Here is a 22,162-nt window from a genome sequence, read left to right on the forward strand (position 1 = left end):
CCAGACTCACACCAGTACACTGCATTACTGTCCCTAACCTATTAACATTACATGTTGATCCAGTCATTGTCCCCTAGGTAGAACAGTGTGACAGGACGCCATCATCAGTAAACCTCCTCACTCTCCACTCAGTAGAGTTTCCCTCACAGCTCAGAGAGACAGAGTCAGAGGTGAAGTGCTGCACTCTGTCAGGATTCACTGTGAGAGACGCTGATGAATGGAAATCTGACAAAGAGTCAAAGCAACAACAGTGATATTAATATTAAAACGGCCACAATACAAATACTTATTTACTTTCATTTTTTTTTTTATTGCTGAAAATTAGTGCAAACATGTCAAGCTGCAGTGTTTTGGTCAAACTATTTTTTTCTACCATTTCAGTTTATTTTAGTTGATATGCACCAAGCAGCAGTGTGTAAAATGAGAAACTACATGTGTACTCTGACAATCTGATCAGTTAGAGAAGTAACATGAGCAAAGATGAAGAGTAAAGACTCAAACACATGTCGTTCCTTAATGAATTAAAGTCATATTGTTCTTTCTTTTCTCCTCTTTCATTTATTTGTTTACTTTTTCCTTCTCTCTTTTCCTCCTGTGTAAACATGTACTTTCTTCTAGACGCAACTTACACCCACACAACACAACACAACACAACACAAATAACCTCCTGTGTTTTATAGATTTATGTAGATTCATGTAGATTTATTATTTATTTTGTCTCTGTCAGAAAAAAGTTTCAAAGTCTTGAAACTCTTTTTTGTGTTTCTCATTTTCTCCGATTTGTTGAGAGGAAAACATGATGGTTAAAGAGAATTAGTTTGAGGTAGGAAAAAAGGAAATATCATACTAACATTAGAGGAACATGAATATACACAGTCAGTAAATTGTAAATATGTGTTTTAGTTTTCTAGATACTGCATGGAGGTCACAGATAAAATGTGATTAATAAAAGTAAAGACATAACATCTTGTTTTTGAGAGAACAGATGGAAACAGACTGACTCCAGACCAGACAAACTGAGGTGGACTGTAATCAGTGTAAAACACTGGCTCTCCTCTTCCAGCTCTACACACATATCCTGCTGTGTGTGTCTGTCCATCAATGATGTAGGAATCTTGTTCAGTTCCACTGATGCTACCAGGAAGCAGCTCATAGTTGGAATATTGATACTTGTGTGATAGATCAGGAACAGCTTTATACCAGTAAAACCTCCATCCTGCAGATGGACGTTCAACCTCACAGCTCAGAGTTACTGAGGCTCCAGGACTCAGCCATGATGGAGACACAGAGAGGACAGGTTGTTTATCTGTTGATAGAGGTTTTATCAAAATGAAAAACATGTTACTATGTACTGATGGTAGATTACATTCAACATGTGTGTCTGGTGAAGTTGGTATTATTTATCTTAATATGATTGTCTGCGATCTCTTAATAAAATATATATGATATAAATATGAAGTTACAGTTAAATACGTGATGACTGGTGAACTATGATGAGACTTATGATGAATACAGTCAATCTGAAGGAATCACTCCACTCTGTTGAAGACTGTTGTTCACTTTTCATTTTTCCTTTACACTTGTAGTCTCCAGTGTGGAGTGAAGAATCAGATTTAATCCTGAACTCATTTAGATTTGGAGGTTTGTATGAACTGGTAGATCTCCATTCATACTCCCACTCAGTGTCTCCATGGATCTCACATCTGAGAGTAATCTCCTCTCCGCTATAGATCTGAGGCAGTTGGGTTGGAGAGTCACAGTCACCTTGTTTGGAACTGTTCATGTTCATGATTCATTAATAAAGACACAAAATTCAACATCAAACAGAATGACTTGATGTATCCATAGATAGACATTGGATGTCTGCATTTTTTGGTTCCTCCTTTTTTCAAACTCACCATTTCCATTGATCCTGACTGAATCACTGTACTCTGTGTAGTAAACTGGGTCTCCTCTTCCTCCTCTGCACCTGTACAGTCCTTCCTGTGAGACTCTCATTTGTCCATTTGAATAGAAACCAGCATGTTGTGTGGTCAGAGGTTCAGAGGACTTCTCATCTATGTACCAGTAGTATTTCCATCCAGATGATGGCGTCACTGAGCAGGTCAGGCTCACACTGCCTCCTACTGGAATATCTCTGGTGTCAGCACTCAGTCTGGCCTTTGGTTTAGTTGCTGTTGAGTTCAGGATAAATATTTATTAATTGTCCATCAACATTTCACAGCATAATCCAAAAAGGGGTTGAATAAAGGCAACTGGACTTCACCTTTTATGAGACCCAGTTGGGATATGAAACTTTCACCTGAAAACAGTTTTACCTGTGCTCAAAACCAAACACTGCTCTCAAATCGTAAACAAAGTGATCAAAATGATTTACACTATCAAGCAGTCAGTGAACAATACACCCATAAATAAAAACACATTGTTCAAAACATACAGTTCTCAGGGAAAAGAACATTTTTCATCTCAAAACAAATTTCAAATTGTCTTTTGATGAACAGAAAACATGTTCTATCATAGCAGCTCAAAACTGATCAGAAATTACTACTTTGCTCTTTGCAGTTTTTGTTCTTCCTCCTCCTTGTAGCCCTATTTTTACACAACTGTACCCTGAATCTCACAAGCTTGTCCTTTGTTTCTGTGATACTGGTCAATTATTGTTGCTGGTGTTATGACCGTAGTGGTCATAATTTGCATGTTTTGTTCTTTCTGTTGTGTTGTCCCTCCCTGTCCAGGGGGGGAGCTGTGTCCTTGTGTTTTCCAGGATGGGCGCGTGCAGGTGGAGGCCGCTGATTGGAGGAAGTCCGGAGGCCGCGGATTCAAAAGTGGAGCCGACAACACACACTCTCTCTCTCGCGCTGGTTCGCCTTTGACAGCATTGCAAACCGCATCGCGACCTTCACCTACGCAATCCATACCGACCTTCTTGTGATTCTTGTGATTCATTTATGTTGCGGATGAGATCTGTTATCTCTCCTGTAAATATTAATAAATAGTAGAAATAGTTCGCAGTACCATATTAGTAGGGGTGAGTAGCCTTTTACTTTTGTCCATCTTTTCTCTTGTTTTGGTGTTAGGGAGTGAGGGTAGAAAACCTGTTGTTTTGTTGACTTCTTTTTCTTTGGCTAGGCAGGTCAGTTTTCAAACCCAGCTCGTTTTGTTGATTGTTTTAGGTGATTCTGTATTATTGTTACCATGACAACAAAACAAAACATGAACATGAAATATGAACCTGTGTATTCTTTGAACAGCTTAGTACTGAATGTACAATAACAAGGTGTGTTTATTCATGGCACTAGGCCCAGTTTGATCTAAACTAGAATTTTAGACTATATATACAGTAGTAGGGGGTCCCTGCTCCATCTTTCTATCAGTTTGTGGTCCCATCCTGACCACATTTTACAGAGGGACCATAGAGAGCATCCTGAGCAGCTGCATCACTGTCTGGTTTGGGAACTGCACAAGATGCTGCAGCAGATAGTGAGGACAGAGAAGATCATCAGAGTCTCACAACCCTTCATCAGCAACATTTACACCACACACTACATCCACAAATCCACCAGCATCATGGATGAGCCCACACACCCCTCACACACTCTTCTCCCTCCTTCCATCTGGGAAAAGGTACCAGAGCATTCAGGCCCACACAACCAGACTGTGGAACAGTTTCCTTCCTCAAACCATCAGACTCTTGAACTGACGGAGACTGGACACAACACAAACACATAAACACACTCACCCACGACCACAAAAATATCACAACTATACTCATAACCTGTCAGTCCTTTGCACACATCTTTGCATCCCTTGCACACATGATGCTGCTAATCAGTCAAATGTTTCCAACCATCCTAACTCATACTCTGTTAGTCTGATTATCAGTCTGTGCTGCTCTCTGTTCTGTGTAATGTCTTTTTCTAGCTGCATTGTCTCCCAAGTGTTTTGTGCTGTTTGTGTTGTAGTGTTTGTCTCTTGTTCTTGCACTGTTGACACTGTTGTCTGCACATGCTTGCACACATCCTCTTTATGTTCAGTCCCTTGTTAGGGGCTACGGGGCAACGGCCGAGCCTCCAGTCTACATCTTGCTGCTGTAGACTGGAGGCTCGGGGCGAAGCCGTAAGAGACGTAAGTTGCGAAAAACTGCGATAAATTTCCCATTGGCCACAATTTACACACTAGAGACATGATTTTTTCCACAGCTGTAGACAAACTTGTTGTGTCTCTTACAATGTGCTCAGCAAAGCAGTGAGACGTACAGAATTTAAACTGCGAGCCTCTGTTCACGGTAAAGTACCTGTCTGCTCTCCATTCACTTCAATGCAAAGATTTTCTGAGAAAAGGAGAAGGACCTTTGTGTTTAACTCGTGAGTGTGTCCAAAATATTTACTCTACAAGGACAAAAAACATATCAAAGTCTTCAGGAATGTCTTAGGACGCCCACGGTCTGCTTGTTTTTCTGATAGGAGCTACCGTTTTGTCACAGTGAGCCCAAATGTGAAACCAGCAAAAAGGGGGGAAATCTAGCCCTTTTTTGTGTCATGGCTCCGCGCGCTTCTGTCGTCATTGACGACCACTGTGAGTTGCCACGGCAACCCCTGAGCCGCAGCTCTGAGCCACAGCTGAGACCAATTCATTAATCAGATGTTTCTGTTGTTAATACAGATGATCCCTGTGTCCCATACATTTATGTTACAACAATACACACCAACACACACACCTCCCCACCCACACAGGTAACTTAGTAATTACAGATACACACACAGGCGCGTGCAAGCCCCACACCTATGCACACACAAACACACAGGAAACTTTATGTTATTAGAGTTATAAATACACACAGGAAGAGTAGTAGGATACACAAACATGCGCATTAATCTCTCACACACAGTCTAACTGTGTTAACTGGAAGCTAACTCTGCTAAATGTAGGCTAAATGTGCTAACTTACAACAACACACACTACACAGGTAATTGCGCAAGCGCGCACTACTCACCCTCACCCACCCACACACGCGCGCGCCACACACACATAAACACACATGTAACTTCATGTTACTGGAGACACATACACAGGCACACGCAAGCGCGCCACACACGTACACACATTTACACAGGAAACTGTGGAGGAAACACAGGAAAACGCAAAAGCGCGCATTACTCTCTCACACACAGGCTAACTGTAAGCTAACTGTGCTAACCATAAGCTAATTGTGCTGAATGTTGGTAAAGTGTGCTAATTCCCATGTTGACAGAGACGGTACCCCCGGCATTAGCTCCCGTAGCCCCTTCAAAATTTCCCAGAGGGAATTTTCTAGTATTGTACTTAGTCCTATGTCTTCAAGTAGCTCCATGGTCCTGGAGGAACGTCCTCTCATCCTCTCATATATGCTTGAATTGACAATAAAAACCTCTTTGACCTTTGAAATACAAGCATTTTGTTTGAAGAGAAACTTTAAATTGTAGCCTATGAAAAGAAACAGTGAACTATGTGGGGATTTACTGCTGAATCATTTTCTGTTTGATTAGTCCCACTTCCTTTGCTGCATTAAGAAGAAGACTCACACCACTGCATTGGGTTAAACCAGCTCCTTGTCCACTCTGAACTCACAACTATTTTACACATGATATGAACTGAGAAGTCACCTCATGTCACTCTAGCTGGACACGTGTAGATTTTGGAGTGACTTCTTAGACAACACTCAAAGTGATTTACTTACACAATAATCCCAGCACATGAAGCAAAGTGTGTCCCATCCTCACATCCAGCACTGACAACGTGTCACTCCGTTTTAGAGAAAGATTTCTGAGATCGTCCTCACATCCAGTCCTCACAACGTGTCACTCTGCTCTGTACCAAGATAGTCTCTGTCTACTTCCTTCTTTTTTCAACAAACCTCACACCTCTGCACAGGGTTTAACATGTTGTCACCTCCGGTCCAGCAACAGCAAATACAAACTGAGTTAACCCTTGGTGGGAAAGAAAACATGAAACTAGTTAAAGTGTGATGGAGAAGGCAGTAAGCATTGTAACTTATATTTGCATGTTACTTTATGTTGTGTCATTCTATGTTGTCTGTTCATGTGATTAAATTAGACCCACTACACCCACTCTGTCTGTTTAGCCTTTGTGTGTATATGCAGCTACGCACAACGTTACACTATCCAGTTAATAACTACATGTTTAGTAACAATTTGGGATTTTAGATTAAGGTATTAAAATGCTAATAAAAGACTTAAGTCTAGACTGTCCTCTTTCTAGTGTGTTGAAAGACACAAGACAAGTCATCTACTGAACAACAGACATTTAGTTTGAACCTCAGGCTGCATTTCCTCTTTTCAAGGTGTCTCAGATAGAAATGATGAGGTCATTGATTGTCAGTAGATAGAAATAAACCTGTAGCAGAATGGACAGTTAGTAACTACATTCTTTATACTCATGGAGACACCTACAGGTCAGAAAACAATGTGCTCTAACAAAAGTCTTCCAGTTTTCAGCTGTGCTTGTTGTTGCTGAACGCGCCCACCGATAGGGTACCTTCATTAAATTATGGAATAATTGAAAATAAATTAAAATAGGCCTATTGTGGAGAGAATATGTAATATTTAAATAAAAGCTTTTTATTTGTTTTCTTCCTAATTGTTCTTGAAATTCTATTCTTCCTTCATACGTTCTATTTTCATGCTTATAGTGTTGTTCTTTATTTTTGTTGTACCATTGAGCAAAGTGACCGGAGTCAAATTCCTTGTATGTGTTCACATACCTGGCCAATAAAGCTGATTCTGATTCTGAAATAGTGGTCAAGAAAATGGTTTGGCCACTGATCAAAATTTGATGTTGTCATTTGATTTGAAGTTCAGGACGCTCAAAATGTCCGGTCAGCACAAGTCCGGTGCTCAGAAAAGAAAGGAAAAGAGAAGAAGGAGGAGTGAGATCCAGCTGCAGTCAGGTGTCAGAGAGAGTGATGCGGGAGGGGCCCGCTGCCCCGCGGAGGGACAGAGTCAGGCTACCGATGAGAGAGACAAGAGAGAGAGACAGAGACCATTTTATTATTTTCTTTATATTTTCAGACCACACACTAAATACACTCATGTTGTAAAGAACTGTGTTAAAAAAGACAAAAGGATCTCTCTGTCTAAGTTTCCTGATTCTTTAATGGGAATCAACGTCCATGGTACCGCCTCAACCAGCAATCCTTCATTGAGTCTCGCCCCTCGAACAAGTGCATTAGCTCAAAGCTCTGTGACAAATATAAGAAGGACCTCACAGAGTCCCTTGAAGACCAAATTCAGCACTTAAAGAAAATATATAGTGCAACTTTTGAAGACGGCCTTGGACCTCTGGAGCTACTTGATGCCATATACACAATGAGACTACAGAGCATTTATTGAGACCTGTGTGTCCTGCTGCGTGTTTTCCTGTTTCTGATCTGTGATGAGCAAGAAGGTCTTGATCTGTTCCACTACTATCGATTGTGGCAGTAGCTCAGGGGGTAGAGCGGTCGTCCAATAACTGAAAGGTTGATGTTCGCAGTATTTCTGGAATATGTTGCTGCTGTGAACAAACAAACCTGTTTCTTGCTTCCTATATAGGATTGTAAAGTAGTCTGCAGTCTGCTTCCCACCTAACGGACTGGAATCCGTGTATCATTCCTTCTTTCTATTTTCAGTTGTCAATCAAAACTCAAACAATGAAAAAGTGACAGAATATTTTGTTTTTCGTTTTTTAATCCAACACAAAAAACGAAAAAATGCCTGTTTTTTCATATTTCAATTTGAGACTCAGATCAAAATACAAAATGGAAAAACGGGGCCACAGGACTGAATTTGATTTGAATATTTAATTGGTCGGGTTTATGTGACCTGGCAGTTTGGATAATGCTTATATATGTCTACGGGGTAATGTAGGAGGCTACCATGGCGGCGCTGGAACCACACACTATATGTCCAAGACTTGTTCAACAGTGGTGAACCCCTTTCACATCTAAAATCCCGGGTTTGGTGGTCTTTCATATGTCAGAAGTCCCGGGTCGGACCTCCATCTCCGAGAGCTGCTCCGCGCCTGCGTGTTTTTCCCCTCTCATACGTCATCGCGAGAACGTCATCATCATACATTTAAGCACAGTACACTGCAGATAAACAATGGAGGACACATGGTGTATCTATTTAACACCTTTAGTTTGTTGATGACCTGAAGAATGGACTCTTTCTAAAGGTTGTTGGTATCAGAATAAATCACTGTGTTCTGAACAGAGCCCGATATCTGCCGCCGTATCTCCTCTTCTCCTCAGATGTTACGTGATCGTTAAAAAAGTGTGGGTAAACCTCTTCTTCGCTCCGGGTACAGTGCGACTCCGAGCAAGTCACTCCAACATTTCAAGTGCACCCGTATTGGATCATAGTACTCCACTGGCTGCATGAGATACACCCCTTGTTTTTATATTTTAAATCTCTAAATATATGTTTATATATAATACATTTTTATATGTTAATATTAGCATTTTAGCTCTGTAAATGACAGTAAATTGTTGTGTGTTGCCATCTCAGTCTTCCTGTGTCCTGTCTGTTGATCTGTCCATTCTCTTCACTGAAGGGCTTATTTAAATGTCTGCGAATGACTGCCACCTGGTGGCCAGTCTCTTTTGTGGAGGGAGCAGGATATAAAAGGGAGGAGACTACGCATCCCTGTAAGCTCCACCTGTGTCTCTGTGTGTGTGCGCTCACCTGTGCGCACCTCCATCCCTGATCGTTTGTTCTCTGGGCTGGCGCGGCCTTTGTGCTGCTGACCTTTTCTTTGTTGGCTCATCTTTGTGGCTCTTTGAGTAAGTTTTCCTTTGGCTAATAAAATGTATTTTTTTTTTGTTGTTTTTATTGTTTTGAATGGTGATGAGGTTGATCCTTTTTGACTCTGTATTGTTGAATAACGACAATATGTTTAATGTGTATAACTGTTTCTTCCTTTTCTGTTGTATTCTTTCTGCATAGTTTTCACGGTGCTGTAGACCACGCAAGATAATAAACTAAGGCACCCGTACGAAACTCTCCGCCTCATTCTTTGAACCAAGGGTCCGCTACAAGCTCAACAGCTTCCAGGTCATGTGATCAATTGACTCATAATCAGTGTGGGATCATAGTACTCCACTGGCTGCATGAGATAGTCTACACCTCTTGTTTTTATATTTTAAATCTCTAAATTTGTTATTCATTTTTCTATGTAAATATCAGCAGGCGTCTTCTGTCTCCGTGTGTTTACTGTAAAGTCTGTAATACGGGTGCACTTGAAATGTTGGAGTGGTTTGCGCGGACTCGCACTGGAGCGAAGAAGACTTAAAAGTAACTTCAGTGCGGTGCTGTATTTGAGCTAAAGCTTCTACAATGATACAGTCTGTCAGGCCACCAAGTGACAACATCAGAATGTATGTTCAGATACATCAACATCGATGCAGCATTCCTGTTCACATCAGGCCGCGTCGAGCCGAGTCAACAAAATCCCGTTTTTATCCCTTTTTCTTTTTTCTTTCTGTTTTTCCTCCTGACTGTACATAAAGAAAGAGTGAGATGATGAGTGTGATTTAGATTAAAATAGTGTGATTGTACATTCAAGTCTGATGCTGTGAAAAAGAACTCTGCGTGTAGCTAAATGCTTCGATTAAAAAAGTGTCATCGTGCAGATAAAAGTTTTATTTTATGCAACAAGAGAAATCTTATTTGACAAAAAAGACAAACATGATTTCAAGGTTTATTGAGCACGTTTTAGTTCATGTTTATTCTGAAAAAGAATGTTTGTGTGAATGTATTAATACTTAATGTATTTAGTTTTGGTTTTAAATAAACGAAACTAAACATTTTGAACGCTTAAACATTGCCCTGTTTTGTCCTTATATGTGTGCCCCCCTGAAAAAACACTGGCCCCACCTCGGCCCCCCTGGTAATTTTGATCTAGAACTGCCACTGCCTCCCCTCCACTTTTAACCCGACTCTTTCTTCTCTGCATCATAATCTGGACATTTATCAGTGGGGGCAACACTTCTGTGTGATAGTCTCTGCTGGAGGAATGTCAAGCTGTGAACTCACAGGTGAGAGGGTTGTGCATTAAAACCTTTCACCCCATTAGTTATTTTATAGTAGTAGTAGTAGTTTGAGTAGTTTGACATAATGTAGCCCTGTGATAGACTGGAGACCTGTCCAGGGTGTCCTCCACCTCTCACCTGATGACAGCTGGGACAGGCTCCAGCAACCCCTGTGACCCTAGTGAGGATGAGTGGTAGTAGAAGATGAGATGAGTTTGTCCTCTCTGTGTCTCCATCATGGCTGAGTCCTGGAGCCTCAGTAACTCTGAGCTGTGAGGTTGATCATCCATCTGCAGGATGGAGGTTTTACTGGTATAAAGCTGCTCCAGATGACTGTTTTGGGGCCCAAGGGAGACCTACACAATATTAGGAAGGTGGTCATAATGTTATGCTCATCCTGCCAGCAGGGGGTGCTGTTGTCCCAGGTCCTGTAAGTATCACCAAGGAGAATTGACTGGCACTCGGCTGTCCAACTATGACTGTGCTGTACTGTCTGTGTGATTGTCATGTTCCTGGATTCAACAATCCTACTGTGTCATTAACCTTTATGACTTGTACATCTTTTTACCCTCATGTTCAGTCCTTCTTTGGGGGCCTAGGGAATTATGATAAATTGTCCCGTATTTAATTTTTCATTTTTGATTAGTGGGTTATTTTGAAGTTCATTACAATTCAATTTGATTTTATTTATAACAATACAAACCGTCTCAAGATGCCTTACAAAGCCTGGCCTAAAAACCCCCAGAGCATCTATGAAGCAACTTTGAACAGAACCCAGCTCGTATAGAGGAACCCACCTGACTAAGGCCAACCAGGTAGAGACAGAAAAAGAGAAGAGAGCAGCAGCAGGAACGACATAAACACACATCTGTCATAGATACAAACGTCGGACTAAAGCGCACACGTAAAAAGATACACACCTATTAACATGCTATACAGGAGTAGCACACAAATGCATGAGTAGTAACAGAGACAAAAAGTCATTAGAGGACAGAAAATAAATTAGAGGATGGGAGCTTGGTGCAAGAGGATAGGTGCTCAGAGCATCATCCCCCATCATCCTTGGCCTATAGCAGCATCACTAAGGGATGGAGTCACCTGAGCAGCACTAACTATGAGCTAAGTAGCTGCCTGGTTTGTTGTTTTGTCTGTGCCCACCCTGAAGATACTTTGTGTTTAAAATAAATCATTCTCTTTCTCACTGCAGGGAAAAGGGCAGTCATCTGTTTATGTAACCTTCAACTTTCCCTCATGGAGCACTCTGTAGCATATCCACACACAAACACACCACGTATGAAACATGTCAAATCTGAACAGACTTTAACTTTAACTCCTGTGACCTGCTGCTCAAGATGTGACTGGGAGTCCATCTGTGATCACAATATGTCCCTATGCCCTGATTCAGAGTTTGTCTTTGATTAAAACCACATGAAACTGTAAGAAGACCATCTCATAAACTCAATGAAAACACTACAGACATTTTACTACAGGACAAAAAAATTAAAAAGTAACAAGTTTATTGATGCATAACATTGTGAGAAAAGGACAAGCTTTTTACAATATACTTAATTAGTTCAGGGAAACATAAAATACTTGTTATACTATCAGTTCTTCTCAACATAGTTAGCTTCTTTAAGTGGACATGTAATAGAATGATGTTTGATGACAGAATATGAAGAACTGAAAAGATGCTGATATTAAAGCCACACGATCACTACATTCATACAAACTGAAGCTTTTTATAAAATACATCTGCACTAAAAGCAGGACATTCAGCTGGTTTATGTCTTTAAATATCTGATATTCATGTGAGTAGCTTCACTTTTATGATCTATTCAGATGGTTTTGTTGATACAGATCTCTATTGACCTGAAAGGAAATAGACAAAAATAAATATCCAAGTCACAACTGCTAACTTCTGCTTAAATCCTAGATGTCAAACATGTTTGATGTCAAACAGGTTTAATGTGAGCAGTTCAGAAATCTTAAAATTACATGTGTGAACCTTCACGTTACCAGATAATCTGATGATTTATCCTCTATTTACCAGGAGGGTGGAATCCAGGAACAAATCAGACCAAAACTCCTGTAGTCTGAGCACAACAGAGATCTATTCTTAGAAATCAATGTTATATTTACCATGAGATGTTCCTGGTTTGATTTCAGAATAAAATGTTTCATCAGCTGCTGCAGGAGTTGATTTTCCTGTGAACAAAGACAAAGATTGTTTCAATCACCTAAAACTAAAAATACATCCAGTTTCTTCACTAAAATGTAAAAGAAACCTACTGTACTAAAAGAAATACAAGACAACGTGTAACAAACGACAATAATATCTACATTAGGCTCCAGTGAGCCACATCACATAAAGATCATCCTGTTCCAACAATCACTGCTGCAGGTGGACGTAGACTTGACTCACCTTTGTCTCTCTTGGCTTTACCTTTCTTATGGAAGAGAACCTGTTCATACATCAGACCGTCATCTGAAACCAAAGCCACACTTGAGGTTTCAACTGTACAACACAGAAGAAGGATCTTTGTCTAGACAGGACTGTTGTAATGAATCAAACCTGGAGATGATCCAGTCTTCACAGCAGAGTAAACACAGCTCTCCTCTGGTTTCTGCTTCTTCTCTGTTAAAGGATCAGATGATATTATCTGTTATTTAGATGCTACTGGTCTATAAAAGGGTCTCAGCTGCTGTTTGTTCTACATCTTGTATGTGGTTGTTTCCACATAATAACACTCACCCTTCTTAGTGATGTTTTTAAGCTCAATCAAAGAATATGTGACATCCCTGGATTCATCTGAAATATAGTGACATGTTTGAACTTCAGTCATTTACAGAAAATCTTCTCATTCTAGTGTTTAAAAAAGATTCATGTTAAATATGAATCACTAACTGGAAAAAGTGTCTACAACTTTTAATATTCTATTTGTTGTAAAATGTTGTCTCATCTTGAACAGAACAAGTTTAAAATAATTAATCTGAGCTTGGATTTATGAAGTGGTCAAACCTCATCAGCAGCATTAAACTCTAACAACCTCAGAGCAGATGTACATCAGAGCTGCACAACGTTCAGGAGGAACTTCATCTCCTGAGACCCTGCGTCCTCATATGGGGACATGAAGTTTTAGGTTTTATTGCAGCTTATTCTGTTTCATTTAAACCCATTGTCCTTGTTAGTGGACACTTTAGTCTGCCATCTAGTGGTAGCAAAGTTAAAACTTATTCTTTATGCTTAGTAATGTTTCCAGTTTGATATGACTCGCAAATTTAACACATTTTATGAATAGCAATGAGCTACAGAGTCACTAATCAGCAAGTACTCATTTGAGGATGTTGGGACTTCATTGTTCTGTCTTTGCTCATTCATGTTGAGGTATTAAAATGAACAGTTTTATATTGTGTCATGCTTTGGTGACTTCTTTATAATATAAATAATGAAATAATACCAGTGTCTACATGTTTTTTTCCCCAAACTACTTTGTCTGTAGCAGGTGGCCGCTTTCATACAAAATGAAATAGCTGGAACTGCGAGGAATCCAGCCGTGAGTCGCATTAAGTGTGGTAGAGCAGAGAAATTAAAATGCATATCAAATAAAAGCTCGGGTCTCAGGAGGTTATGAGCATTGTTCCTGAAAGATCAATTCTTAGGATGTCGGGTGAATGACACAGATTGTTTCTTCAAAAACACTAATGCATAAAAGCACATAATCCTAAAGGGTCCACTTCTTTACTTTCCTCACTACTGAACATACTGTACCATTTTCAATGTCTTCAGGGCCTTTGATTGATTCATAGACACAAGCATCACCTACAGAGTCAAATGAAGCCAAGGTTGGATTTAATATCATTATGTGAGTTGTGTAACAGTTCAGATCAGATCACAAGAAAAAGTGAACTGTCATTAAAGATTAGTCAGAAACTAAAGTCAGGGTTAAGGCTGACCGTGGAGAGGAGAAGGATGTTCACTCTGTTGACCTTCATCCTGGTTGATCATGTGATCTGTAGCAGAGCTCTGATTTGTGCTCTGAGACCTGGTGAAACCAAAACATTTGAATCCAGTAGATTTAATCAGAATCTCTGAAAGTAATTCTAGTACGTTGAAGATGAGACAGAGGAGAGTTGTACCAACCTGATAAAGCAGGAATCTGTGAAAAGAGACATGATTTTAAACTAATTGTTCTCTTGCTTTCACAGTCCTCATAGAGTAATCAGAATACATCAGTGACTTTGATCATTAGACTATAATCAATCTAATATCAGGAGGAAATGTTCTCACCCTTTGACTGTTTGTAGAGACACAACAGCAGCAGAAGAATAATCAGTGAAATTCCACAAACCAGTCCAAGGATCAATGGAAGAAGAAATGAAGAGCTCTCAGACCTGGACACCGCTGTAAATAATAATGACATTCAGTTAAATGTAGTATGTAAAATATGTCATCAGCACAATTTACAAAGATCCCTTGTACTATCAATAATAACTGTAACGATTCCTCACATGTTACAGCCATCCAACTCTGTGGTGATTGTTTTCCTGAGGACTGACACTTGTAGAAGCCTTCATCTGACTTTGACACTGCAGAGATGATCAGCTCCTCTCTGGTATCATTTTGGATGAGTTTGTCATTGTGATAGAAAAACACAGTAGAAAGAACATTTTGTGTCTTCAACTTGCAGCCAAGAGAAACAGAATCTCCTCAGTGACAGGATGGACAGGGCTCACCAGGATGATACCATCAGCTGGAAAACAGTCAAACAACATGACATTTAATGTAGAGATCAGCAGATTCAGGGTGATGACAGTAACATGTGATTAATACTCACTCTGTCCAGTGATGTTGACTGCGTTGCTGAAAGCTGATCCAGACTCAAAACCAGTACACTGCATTACTGTCCCTAACCTATTAACATTACATGTTGATCCAGTCATTGTCCCCCAGGTAGAACAGTGTGACAGGACGCCATCATCAGTAAACCTCCTCACTCTCCACTCAGTAGAGTTTCCCTCACAGCTCAGAGAGACAGAGTCAGAGGTGAAGTGCTGCACTCTGTCAGGATTCACTGTGAGAGACGCTGATGAATGGAAATCTGGAAAATCAAACATGATGAAGAGTCACACCTCATGAAATCTACTGTACAATCATATACACAATAAAATACAAATAATATTTAACAGCTTTAAAAAAAAAATGTTGAGTTACATAAAGTAATGAAATACATCTTAAACTATTTCATCCACACTGGAAACATAAATGTTGACATCTATTTAACATGTGAGACAGTCTTTAGTTTTTAAGACATGTTTTACTGGAAGCAGACTAAACCCTGGGTTAATAGAAAGATAAAGAAAGTCATGAACATAGAAACTGACCTCCAGACCAGACAAACTGAGGTGGACTGTAATCAGTGTAAAACACTGGCTCTCCTCTTCCAGCTCTACACACATATCCTGCTGTGTGTGTCTGTCCATCAATGATGTAGGAATCTTGTTCAGTTCCACTGATGCTACCAGGAAGCAGCTCATAGTTGGAATATTGATACTTGTGTGGTAGATCAGGAACAGCTTTATACCAGTAAAACCTCCATCCTGCAGATGGATGTTCAACCTCACAGCTCAGAGTTACTGAGGCTCCAGGACTCAGCCATGATGGAGACACAGAGAGGACAGGTTGTTTACCTGTTGAAAGAGGTTTTATCAGAATGAAAACATGTTACTATGTACTGATGCTAAATAACCTCTGCTGACCCTCACATAGGAAGCTGCTGTTGTCATCAGTCTCTTTACTCTCTGGTCTGACTCCTCTTCAGTTTACAACTGACACATAAGAAGGAATCAGACCAAGCTCCATCAGAATAGCTTCATCTATTTACTGTGACCACAACACAGTAGAGTGTCTCAGTTGTGTTGATGCTGGTGTCATTCACTTCCATCCTCTCTCTCCTCCTCCACTACAGAACCATCTCTTTCATCTTCACCACTGCTCCTGTTTAACTTCAGTTCTGTCTCAATTCTTCTCATTTATAACTTCACTCTTTTCCTGATTCATAATGTAGGTTTCTTCTCTCAAAACATCACAACATCTCCACCAGAAGAACAAAGACTTGTCTCTAGGTTAAAGTTCAGAAGAACCTCTGGTGGACTCAGTCACCATCAACTTTTTCAAACATATATACGGTTACATTTCCTGGTTTAACTAATCAGTGTCCTCAGAAGTTAACTACATACTGTACTAGTATTGTTTTTAACAGGAGGATGGATGAAGTTGAGCTGAAACATTCAATATGCAGGACTACATGCCTTTTAAAACGTTTCAAAACCTAAATGGAAAAGAAGCCAAACAGACCTGTAGGGACATGTTGTTCTTGTAACTGCTGGACTTCATTTCTCCACTTACTGCTATGTATTACAGTTTTTCTCAAATACTAAAACACAATTTCTGAAACCTTGCTCCATTTTCTGAAAACATTAAACACAAAACCTCAGTTTCAACTATTTACAAAACAGTTTTTGTTCTTTCTTTGAGAATGACAATGTGTTTAGAGTTCTGCTGAAAAGTCTAAGTGAGATCTGCAAATTGTGTTTTACCATGTGAAATGGTTTAAGGTACTGACAACAGACTGCACAATTAGATAAATGAGTTCAGTCAAGGGCTTTTAGTGTTTTAGCAACTGAGAAAAACTAAAATAGTGTTGACAAGTAAAGACACAAAGCACATTTTAGCTTGATTCCATAAGCAGCACCTGAGGAGGAGCTCATTTGATTGTAACTCAGATTATATTCAACAATACTTCAAATCTGTACCTCTCATCACACATGATATTTTTTATAGAGTGTTAAACCCTGATCATAGTGTATGAGTCAATGAGTTTGATTGTTACAGTTAGAGGCACAAATAAAAAACACAGTGTTGACATTTAAATGTGTGTTTGAATATTTATGGTTAGGTAAATAACTAGACAGTATGAATTTATCTTTTTGTTTTTCTGAATGACTGAATGATACGGAAACATTGTTGCCCATTTGCCAGCTGAAAATAAGAGTGTCTGCCTTCAGACCAAACTCTTTATTAACTACTGACTATCAGGAGTAATCATAGTTTAACAGAACAAACAACAAACATGACTTACCAGATACTGACAGTGTGATGGCTTCACTCCACTCTGTAGAATATGAGTCATCTCTGAGTCTACTCCTACACATGTAGTCTCCACTGCTGGACTCAGAAGCAGTGAAAGTCCAGTATTTATTGTCTGTCCAGTGTGTAGATGACCTGGGTTTTCTCCATTCATATATCCACTCAGTGTTTTCACCTCCCTGGACCTCACATGTCAGAGTGATCTTCTCACCTCTGAATATTTTGAGGCCAGTTGTGTTGTCGTGTTACAACAGCCTTGTTGGAAACTGTTTCCACCAGATATGAACAGTTGGGACACAAATAGAAACATGAAATCAACAGAGAAAACTCAACATTGTAGGTTTCATCATTAATTCTAATGAAAATGATGAAATCATGAATATTTCAAACTAAATAACTGAACTCACAGGTTATCTCAATGGTGACTGAATCACTGTCATAAGTGTAGTAAACTGGTTCTCCTCTTCCTCCTCTTCCTCCTCTGCACCGGTAGATTCCTCCTTGTGATACACTGATAACTCTGTTTTCTCCATCATTTGTTCTGACTTGAACTTCAGAGGTGTCTGTGCTACGTCTGAACCACTCATATTTCCATCCAGCAGAGGGCTCCACAGAGCAGGTCAGTGTCACTCTGCCTCCTACTGGTATGGTTGTTGGTCCTGATGTCAGTGTGGCCCTGGGTTTATCTGATGTTATAAATAAAATGAGAAAATGTTTTGATATATGTTCAGATTTTCTGTCATATCAACCTGCCACTTTCAGTAAAATACTTTCTTCATTCTTCATTACTTTAATGAACTTGACAAAAGGATGGATGCTTCAACAGACAATGCCACTATATTTATAATTTGTTTTAAATACTTTGAAGCAGCTGTGATTTATGTCCATTTCAACATGGTGGCAGAGCTACATGAAGTCATTTTATTTTAAATACAGACGTCCTGATCAAAGTCTCAAATTCAATGACAATCAAATAATATTTACTCTATGAAATTAACACACTTGAATAAGACAATAAACAATGAGATCTTACCAGATACAGTTAAAGTAACAGTTTTACTACACTTTGACTGATATGATCTCTTGTTGTAACCACAGCACTGATATTCTCCACTGTGACCTGGAGACAGAGGATTTAATGTGTAGCTTTGATCTGTGTTGTAGACATTAAGCTCTTGACCATTCTTGTAGATTTTATATTCCCAGTCAGTGACTCCTCCTTCCTTCATGTCACATATGAAGGTAACAGACTCTCCAGTGAACAAAGGTGACCAGTAGGGGTCAGTAGTCAGCACAGCATCTACAACCAAACACAAATATTCTCCTCAACTTTACTCTTTTAACAACATAAAATAAACTGACTTCTATTTTACTCTACAATCTGTTTAGATACATAGATTAAAGTAATAAATATACTGACAAAACAATTCAGGGATGAATTACGTTCAGACTAATCTTGAATGAATAAAAATAATAAATAGAGAAACTGACCTTGAGCATGTCCACAGTAGAGGAGTGTATCCAACACTAAAATAAAAGTCAAAACTTCAACAATAAAGAAAAATTTAAAAATAACTGGGCTTCTTATGACATTTACAGTTCCATATGGGACCAGATTAGTGAATAAATGTAACAAATGAAGAACCAATATTATCTGTCTGTGACTATTCAACACAGTTGTTGGCTCCTGAACTACATCAGATCACCTGTCAAAACCCTGCCTACATGTATGAAGATAAATAGTTGGTACTCACAGGTCAACAACAGCACACACAGAAAAGTGTGTCCCATCCTCACATCCAGCACTGACACTCTGTTGTTGTACCTGAGAAATACTTCCTGTTTGTATCAAGAGAAACTTGGAACTGCAGTCTATGAAGAGAAACAGTGAACTGTGAGGACAAAAAGAAGACTCATGTCAGTATGAGATCACTGGGGTTCTGCTAATGTTTTATTTCTGTCCTGTTAGTCCATCCCACTTCCTTCTGTCTTCACTAAAACTCAAAGCACTACACTGGGTTTGACCACAGAACACTGTGACACTTCCTGTCCTCCTACTGCGAATACAAACTCAGTTCACACTTGATTCTATCAAACCTACAACCATACGAACTTAGAGTAAATATTTATTTCAACACTTTACCTAAAATCACATTGTTGACTGTAAGTATATTTGTGTGTGTTATATTGTATATATCCAGTGCATCATGACTGTATTGAGTTGTACTGTGTTTGTTCTGAGTTCACGTACTGACAACGTGTCACTCTGCTTCAGACAAAGACTTCAACTTCATACCAGGAAGCAACAACTGCAGCATCTGAAGAGGAAGAAAGAACCGTGATAAAAGAAGAAGTTACACTTCACATCAATATGAGATCATCCTCACATCCAGCCCCCACAACATCTCAGACCACTGCTCTGGGTTTAACATGTTGACGCCTCCTGTCCAGCTACTGCTAATACAAACTATGTTAACTCTTGATGGTAAAGATGATGTAGAACTAGTCAAACTGTGAGGTCATAGACAATGAGTGTTGGAAGTGATATTCACATGTTATAGTTATCAATAGTTATCAAGACTTTGTTGCACTATGCACATAGTCGTATGATGCAGTGAGTAAATATCAAACAGTAACAATGAAGAATGTTGCATTAGAGAAATGTCTGCTTCAGAAAGTCAAGTAGTTTGTGCAGCAACAAAACTGTTTCTCTGCTGTGTGCTGAAAGCTGAAAGCATCAAACTAGTCATCTACTGAACAGCAGACGTTTAGTTTGAACCTCAGGCTGAATTTCCTCTTTTCAAGGTGTCTCAGATAGAAATGATGAGGTCATTGATTGTCAGTAGATAGAAATAAACCTGTAGCAGAATGGACAGTTAGTAACTACATTCTTTATACTCATGGAGACATGGCACTTAGATCAGACACAAATGATTCTGTGTCATATATTAGGTATGTTTATTAATGTTACCATGACAACAAAACAAAATATGAACATGAAATATGAACCTGTGTATTCTTTGAACAGCTTAGTACTGAATGTACAATAACAAGGTGTGTTTATTCATGGCACTAGGCCCAGTTTGATCTAAACTAGAATTTTAGACTATATATACAGTAGTAGGGGTCCCTGCTCCATCTTTCTATCAGTTTGTGGTCCCATCCTGACCACATTTTACAGAGGGACCATAGAGAGCATCCTGAGCAGCTGCATCACTGTCTGGTTTGGGAACTGCACAAGATGCTGCAGCAGATAGTGAGGACAGAGAAGATCATCAGAGTCTCACAACCCTTCATCAGCAACATTTACACCACACACTACATCCACAAATCCACCAGCATCATGGATGAGCCCACACACCCCTCACACACTCTTCTCCCTCCTTCCATCTGGGAAAAGGTACCAGAGCATTCAGGCCCACACAACCAGACTGTGGAACAGTTTCCTTCCTCAAACCATCAGACTCTTGAACTGACGGAGACTGGACACAACACAAACACATAAACACACTCACCACAACCACAATAATATCACAACTATACTCATAACCTGTCAGTCCTTTGCACACATCTTTGCATCCCCTGCACACATGATGCTGCTAATCAGTCAAATGTTTCCAACCATCCTAACTCATACTCTGTTAGTCTGATTATCAGTCTGTGCTGCTCTCTGTTCTGTGTAATGTCTTTTTCTAGCTGCATTGTCTCCCAAGTGTTTTGTACTGTTTGTGTTGTAGTGTTTGTCTCTTGTTCTTGCACTGTTGACACTGTTTTCTGCACAAGCTTGCACACATCCTCTTTATGTTCAGTCCCTTGTTAGGGGCTACGGGGCAACGGCCGAGCCTCCAGTCTACATCTTGCTGCTGTAGACTGGAGGCTCGGGGCGAAGCCGTAAGAGACGTAAGTCGTGAAAAACTGCGATAAATTTCCCATTGGCCACAATTTACACACTAGAGACATGATTTTTTTCCACAGCTGTAGACAAACTCTCTTACAATGTGCTCAGCAAAGCAGTGAGACGTACAGAATTTAAACTGCGAGCCTCTGTTCGCGGTAAAGTACCTGTCTGCTCTCCATTCACTTCAATGCAAAGATTTTCTGAGAAAAGGAGAAGGACCTTTGTGTTTAACTCACAAGTGTGTCCAAAATATTTGCTCCAGGAGGACAAAAAACATATCAAAGTCTTCAGGAATGTCTTAGGACGCCCACGGTCTGCTTGTTTTTCTGATAGGAGCTACCGTTTTGTCACAGTGAGCCCAAATGTGAGACCAGCAAAAAGGGGGGAAATCTCGCTCTTTTCTGTGTCCCGGCTCCGCGCGCTTCTGTCGTCATTGACGACCACTGTGAGTTGCCACGGCAACCCCTGAGCCGCAGCTCTGGGCCACAGCTGAGACCAATTCATTAATCAGATGTTTCTGCTGTTAATACAGATGATCCCTGTGTCCCATACATTTATGTTACAACAATACACACCAACACACACACCTCCCCACCCACACAGGTAACTTAGTAATTACAGATACACACACATGCGCGGCAAAGCGCCACACACATGCACACACAAATACACAGGAAACTTTATGTTAATACAGTTACAAAAACACACAGGAAGAGTAGTAGGATACACAAACATGGGCATTAATCTCTCACACACGGGCTAACTGTGCTAACCGGAAGCTAACTGTGCTAAATGTAGGCTAAATATGCTAACTTACAACAACACACACTACATAGGTAACTTTGTGATTGAAGTACCACACACACATGCGCGCGCAAGCACGCACTACTCACCCTCACCCACCCACACACGCACACACGTGCGCAACACACACATAAACACACATGTAACTTCATGTTACTGGAGACACATACACAGGCACACGCAAGCGCGCCACGCACGTACACACATGCACACGCACGTACACACATGCACACAGGAAACTGTGGAG

At 40.0% G+C, this 22,162-nt stretch overlaps 1 long non-coding RNA gene and 1 pseudogene across 1 annotated transcript; both read right to left on the reverse strand.

The window, feature by feature from the left end:
- Positions 1-1,465: 1,465 nt before the first annotated feature.
- Positions 1,466-20,321, reverse strand: LOC125014439 (annotated as a pseudogene).
- Positions 12,490-14,415, reverse strand: LOC125023447. The gene is made up of 5 exons (XR_007114610.1): positions 14,355-14,415; positions 14,208-14,223; positions 14,021-14,109; positions 12,639-12,701; positions 12,490-12,551 (listed from the first exon to the last, which is right to left on the reverse strand). It is a non-coding gene; the product is annotated as an uncharacterized LOC125023447 (long non-coding RNA).
- Positions 20,322-22,162: the final 1,841 nt, after the last annotated feature.

The sequence above is a fragment of the Mugil cephalus genome, chromosome 1 (genome assembly GCF_022458985.1).
Source record: "Mugil cephalus isolate CIBA_MC_2020 chromosome 1, CIBA_Mcephalus_1.1, whole genome shotgun sequence".
Lineage (NCBI taxonomy): Eukaryota > Metazoa > Chordata > Actinopteri > Mugiliformes > Mugilidae > Mugil > Mugil cephalus.